The following is a 6,979-nucleotide window of genomic DNA, read 5'->3' on the forward strand; positions in this document are numbered from 1 at the left end:
ACAACATCACTGCTCCATTTTCGCTAACAGAAGACAGCATTTATTGAACACATAACGGCTGTACGTTCCCCGATTCCTTGTTTTAAAATGCAAATGACGTAACAGACCCATCTTTGATAAATTCGTACCAAACGTAGAGGATATTTGTCAATGGTCGCTCTCATCTGGGTTTATAATTCGATGTCCCAGATTATATGTTAAGTGGAAATAGTTTTTTGCGTAATGTCCGGTGCCTGGTTTTGGAGTCTCGTGATTTATTGGGACAGTTTTTTATGACATGGCAGTAGGTATTTTAAGTGAGTGTGGTGCCCGTTGAAGAGAGATGGAATTATTCCCCTTTCTGATTGATTTTAGAACATCGGGTGGAATCTATGTATTAATAGGCGAAGAAAAAGTTTGTTTTGTACTCCTTTTGAAGCAAAATACTGGCTGTTTTTTTTTGTTCTTACTGGTTCAATTACGTCACGTCCTTCATACATGTCGATGTAGTAAATAGAATGTGTTTGTGTGCATACGGAACACTTTAATTTGATTTGTATATAGCATATACATAGTTATAAATATAATTATAACATTGTTTATTCTCACAAATAATCAAAGTATCATAGGAAAATTTATGTTGACGATTAAAAACAATAGGTTTTTTGAAAAAGGATCAAAAATGTTTGGATGTAAATGCGCTCAACGAACTCTAGATGTTGTGAATTAATCTATCTATTTACATGTTTTGTTCCTGCTGATTTGAATCTTTGACCGTGGTGGCATAATGCTGTTTTTTGTTGATCTATTGTTCTAAAAAAAAAAGACTCCGTGACGTAGTAAGTGATTAATCTGTTGAAAAATGGCAATCGCGATTTGGGAACCCGTAGTTTTTTTTTTGTCTAGTCGACACGGTCGTCATAAGGAAAAAAGAAGTTTCAAAAATGTTGTATGGCGAAAAAAAAAATGGTACGTCTTTTTTTACTGATCTCGAATATGTATAACTCAATTTTGAATAAAATTTCTAGGGAGGTATTTCTTAATTTTTCGACAATTTTTTTTAGTGCTTTGAATGACGAGACGAGCTTGCCGTTCGCCTGATGGTAAGCGATACGACCGCCCATAAACAGTAGAATCATCGTTGGATGGTTTTTTGTTCTAGGAATGAATATGGGTTTGAAGTGGGTGAAATCGGAATAGGTGAACTCGTGGTGAAAATTGAACGTTAGTTATTTTAAACATTCCTTTTTTATTGTTTTAAATGAGGAGATATAACCGCCCTTAAACAGTAGAAACACCATCCAACACCTTGAATTACAAAGTATTGTTTGGTATTCCACTGCGCGCGCCATCCTGAGACATGAGATGTTAAGTCTCATTATGTCCAGTAGTTACACTGGCTACAATGTCCTAACCGGAACACAACAGTGACTACACACTGCTTGACAGGAATAGACATTGCGGTGGTACTTACCTACCCAGGCGGACTCTCACATATGAGAGACCTACCACCAATTTGTCTCAAGTTGAGTAGTCATAGAAAAAGTGTCGCGATTTATACAAAGGTAACTTAGGGATGCTAGTTAGGGTCGTTTTTAGGATTCCGTACGTCAAAAGGGAGCTCTTAACTATGACTCGATTGTCGTGATGAGTGAACTTTTACCTACCTACAGGTTTACAGGTTGTACGGAACCCTCGGTGCGCGAGTCCGACTCGCACTTGGCCGGTTTTTTTTATGTCGGCTCGGCAATGTTGCTTCATTGCACCTGATGGTAAGCGATGTGAAGCCCAAATAAATTGCCAACAGCCATACAAGCATCTCCTGACGCTCGGCACAGTCATGTCGGCCTGCATAATTGCTTCTTCACGCACCGCTTCAAGGATCCCAATTTATAGATGAAGGGAACACCTAGTTTCCTATAGGTGAAAAAAAATTCTGAATTTGAACCATAGTTCCAAAGACTAGTGCGTTTATTTCGACACCAACAATTTATACTACGCTAACTCGAAGTTTAGGTAAAATCGTTTTTTTATGCCAAATTGCTTAAAATATGTTGTTTTATATGTAATAAAAAAATCGTGAAGAAATATATAAAAATAAAGAAGTTACAAATTTTATACAACGCTAAGTAAAGGTACTTTTTGAAATCAGTCGATTTTAATTACGCTAACTATTGTTAGCGGAGTATACGCGGGGAGGGGACGCACCGCTTGTTCGTTTATATTAATCTAACGACACTTGTCGCTGTGTTAGATGTGATCGCGAGATTTTATAAACCTTATCAGTAAATCATGATTGATAGTCTCATTGTTACAAGTTATTTAAAATATTGTTAGTGTTACTTTATTATTACAAAAATGTCACGAAAACGAGTTAAATATTTAGTGGATTTAATTAAAAAGGAGGAATATTCTTTGAGCACTGTTGATAAAAATGGGGAGATACTGCTTCCTACTGTTGAGAAAAGTAAGTTTAATGTGTTATTAAAGATTATAATGTATGTCAAAGTAGATAAATATGTTTTATATTAACACAGTACGTTTTTTTGAAAATTTGATCCGCTCAACTCAATGTCCGTGTAACACTACGCTAACACTTAGTTAGCGTACTTTAATACGTTCGTTTATATTTGTATGTTTGTAAAATGGATGACTTAGCGACTTTTACGTTGAAATACTTATGTGAAAATGTATATTAATTAGTTTATTGGTGGTATGTTGACTGTTTTTTTACATATATATGTTTTTTTTTATAAAACAATCATATGATTTCAATACATTATGCCTATTATTCTATAATCGTTGCCATTACCTGCCGAAGTTGATTATCCTGAATTTGTGGTTTTGTATAATCACATCATGTTGGATGAGCCTATTCAAGAGAATGCTTATTCTATGTCCAGTTCTACAAGCCAAGACATAGTTAATTACGAAAATGATTATAAGATATACATTTAAACCACGTTCCACATAATATTTATTCACCAAAGGTATTGACTTCTATCCAAAAACCTTCTCTATTGACGTTAACTCCACCAAGTATGGAACCTGCATACATAATACCCCCGTACCTTCACCCTATTGTGATTTTTCGGAATCTTCACAAAGTTTAAACAATACTTTGGTACCGACTTGCGAAGATACCGAAGATAGAACACTCATACGTAAAATCAGTAGGTCAGCCCAGGAAAGTCTTTTCGATTCTTATATGGATAGCGACCTTAGTGGGAACACAGATTCAGTATCAACAATATCTACTCCCAGTAATTCAATTTCTTCGCCTGTAGCATTTAATGATAGTGACTATTCAGCAGTATCGACCCCAAAAAACAATAAATGTAGATCTAAAAAACATTATTATGTAGGTCTCAAACGTCTTAAACTTGAAGATGAGTGGATACTTAGAAAAAGAAAACTTTTGTGTAATAAAGGATTGCAAGGTATATTCCAATCCTTTATTACACAAAAGTTTTCTGACCTGAAAAAAGGAAAAAACTAAAGCACCAAGAAACATTAAAGTCGCTTGCGTCAATTATCGTCTGCAATGTCATAATAATATAAACCAAGAAGTTCGTATTGACCTACTTGATGAGTTCTGGGGTAATCACGCGAAATAGTGGAAAATCATTGCCAAATATGTGATACATAAAAGCTACAAAACTGCCACTAATGTTGACAGCGAATCTAGTCGTCGATCACACACTTAGAATTATCATCTTCCCATAAATTCTGGCAATGGTAACACATCACCTAAAGTTTGCAAAACAATGTTCTTGAATATTTTTGATATTAAAAATCTAAGTAAACAATGATTTAACTGGTGTTTCTGATGATAGAGGTCGGCATAAAAACCATATCTATATAATTTCAAGTGAAATGAAACAGAGTGTCATAGATCACGTTATTTCTTTTACCCCTGTGGAGTCTCACTACGTTAGAAAACGTATAAATAAAAAATACTTAGATCCTACTTTAACTTTTACAAAAATGTCGTTGTATGTTGAGTTGTGTGCCGATAATAATTATAATATTAGAGTACAGACAGTATAGAGATATTGTTTACGCTAATTAGAAGATAGGTTTCTATTTACCAAAATCTTTTTTACATAATTTCATACCGCCTTCAAGAACCACTAAAAACCAAAAAAAAAATATTTAACATTATCTATTTACTGGTTACCAATTTTGGAGTCGGTGCCTAATAAAAAATAAAATATAGCAAAATATAAAGACTACCCATGACCACGAAGGCTATACAGTCTTCAAAACGTCGGCAGAAAATTAAAATATAAAAAACGCGATAAAATCGGAAAATAGTTTAATTTTAAAATATAAAGATTTAAAATATTAGAATGATAACAACATTATATCCGAAAAGTATCATACATTTTATAGAAATTTATTAACAACTGAACACGAGGAGAATGCAAGTGATAAGGTTTGAATGTTTAGAAGTACTCAATGATTACAACCTACTGCTTAAATTATGTGATTTATATTTACTAATTAGAAGTTTTGTTTTCTTTTAAAAATAACAATATTAAGTGCAATCGTGAGATAGATATCATATACGAAGTCGAACTGTGATTGACTTGATCCCTTATCGTAAATTAATAAGAAAGTACTTACCTGTAATTTTAATAAAAAGTTGATTAATATACTATTTTTGTTTTCATTATACATTTACCTGTATAGAATAATATTATCTTCATAATTTCATCTATAATTTATACAAATCAATGTGTATTATAGCTCAATAGAATGTTAAATGATACGCTAACTTAGAGCACACTTCGATGTATAGTACGCTATGTATAATTTGTCGGCTTTTAATGCGATATCTGCCAGAAAAGCATGTCCCGATAAAATAAGGCTAAGTTAAATATTTTTTTATTTAGCATAGGAATTCATAATAATATATCTTGTTTATATATATAGGAACCTAATTTTATATTTAATGCATAATATTCTCCAATTTTCTTACTGCAACGCAATAAAATAACACATCTTTAGGACTGTGGTCTCCCGTAACACACTACGCTAACATTAGTTAGACGTGTGTAGTATGTACAATCTAATTGAGGAATTACATGTATACACGGCTAACTTGCGCTAATTTAAAAAATATAAATAATTAAGGAAAAATAAGTATGAGAAATTATAAATAATAAGTTAGTCATTAAGGGTGCCAAATTTCAAATAAGTATCTTAACTAATAAAAAAGTTATCACGTTTTTCCCTTTAAACGCCTCTCCTGTAAAGTACGGTTTTTTGAGTTAGCTTAGTATAAATTGTTGGTGTCGATTTATTTATTTTATTGAGGAAAAACAAACAGTTGTACATTAAAATAATAATAAATAATATCAGCCCTGTATTATATATTTGCCCACTGCTGAGCACGGGCCTCCTCTACTACTGAGAGGGATTAAGCCTTAGTCCACCACGCTGGCCTAGTGCGGATTGGTAGACTTCACACACCTTCGAAATTCCTATAGAGAACTTCTCAGATGTGCAGGTTTCCTCACGATGTTTTCCTTCACCGTTAAAGCGAACGATAAATTCACAAAGAAAACACACGTGATTTTTTAGAAAAGTCAGAGGTGTGTGCCCTTGGGATTCGAACCTGCGGACATTCGTCTTGGCAGACCGTTCCGCACCCAACTAGGCTATCGCCGCTCTTAAATATGATTAAATAAGTACATACATAATTTTTTTTTATAAACATACAACCTACAACGTTCTTCACAGAATATGAACTGAGTATAATTTTCAAGTACGGGCGATTAATTTACAATAAAGAAATAAAATTAATAAATGAGAAGCAAAAAAATATAATTAATAACTAAGAAAGGGATAGGTGACAAATTAAAGTATAAATAATACCTACGTTGAAGCAAATTGCAACTGCACATTTTTAATATTCGAAATATATAATTATTAAATAGAACGGGTATAGAAACTCGGCAAATAATAAAAAACAACTTCCCAACAATATGTTATAATTTATTGACACTTGTGTTTTGAAAACAAGGTCACACTTCCTTTGCGATGTCACATGGACTTTGAAAAAAAACATTGTGAACTAAGGTAGAGTGTATACCAGTGGCAAAGGAAATTTTCCGAAGAACTCCACACAACATATAAGAACTAATCTATATATATAAAAATGAATCCCTATTTCCCTTGGTCACGCCATCACGCGTGAACGGCTGGACCGATTTCACATTTTTTTTTGGTTGAAGAAGGTTCTTATGAAAGAAAAAATTCAAAAAAAGCGCGGAAAATTATAAAATTTAAGAAAACTACGAAAATATTAATTTTATATAACTGTCAATTGTTTGAAATAACTGTCAGCGATTGACAGAATGCGTGCTGCAAATTCATAGTTAGGACGGGACAACGTCTGTCGGGTTAACTAGTAATATGTGTAAATGCGGTCGGAAAAATGTTCTAATGATTAGTTTTTTCATAAGTTACTAAAATGAAGCCGGTAGAAATCGGTTTACTTGGACCTTTCGCCATTAGTGTATACTAACAAATTTTTAGTGTACTTAGTATTGTATATTTTGTGATGAATTACACTGATGTAACTCCTAGTGACTGTACACAATTTTTTAAACATTAGTTTCGTAGTAATACATGTCAACTAAGCGGTAAATTATACTAAATTATGTATGCAAGCAGCCCCAAGTGCACCCAGTCCGACCTTATCGTTACGACAAATCAATCGTACCGACAAAATCAGTACACATCGCACGACTTTATAACGACGAATGAAAAACTGCGCAACATTCGAAAGCGTTATTTTGAAAAACTCGAGCACCAATCGCGTGCGAGCGTTTTGTTATTCAAATTTAGAATTCGAATTCATTATGGCGGTTGATTTAAATGCATGCTGCCAATAGGTCACCGCGGCGCGTATTCGCATCTTAAGTGGTTAGTGGGGGGTCTCCGGGGACGTAATTTGGGTGGATGTGTGGGGGTTTAGCCCGTTTGTTGC

Source organism: Manduca sexta, chromosome 2 (assembly GCF_014839805.1).
Source record: "Manduca sexta isolate Smith_Timp_Sample1 chromosome 2, JHU_Msex_v1.0, whole genome shotgun sequence".
Taxonomy (NCBI): Eukaryota; Metazoa; Arthropoda; class Insecta; order Lepidoptera; family Sphingidae; genus Manduca; species Manduca sexta.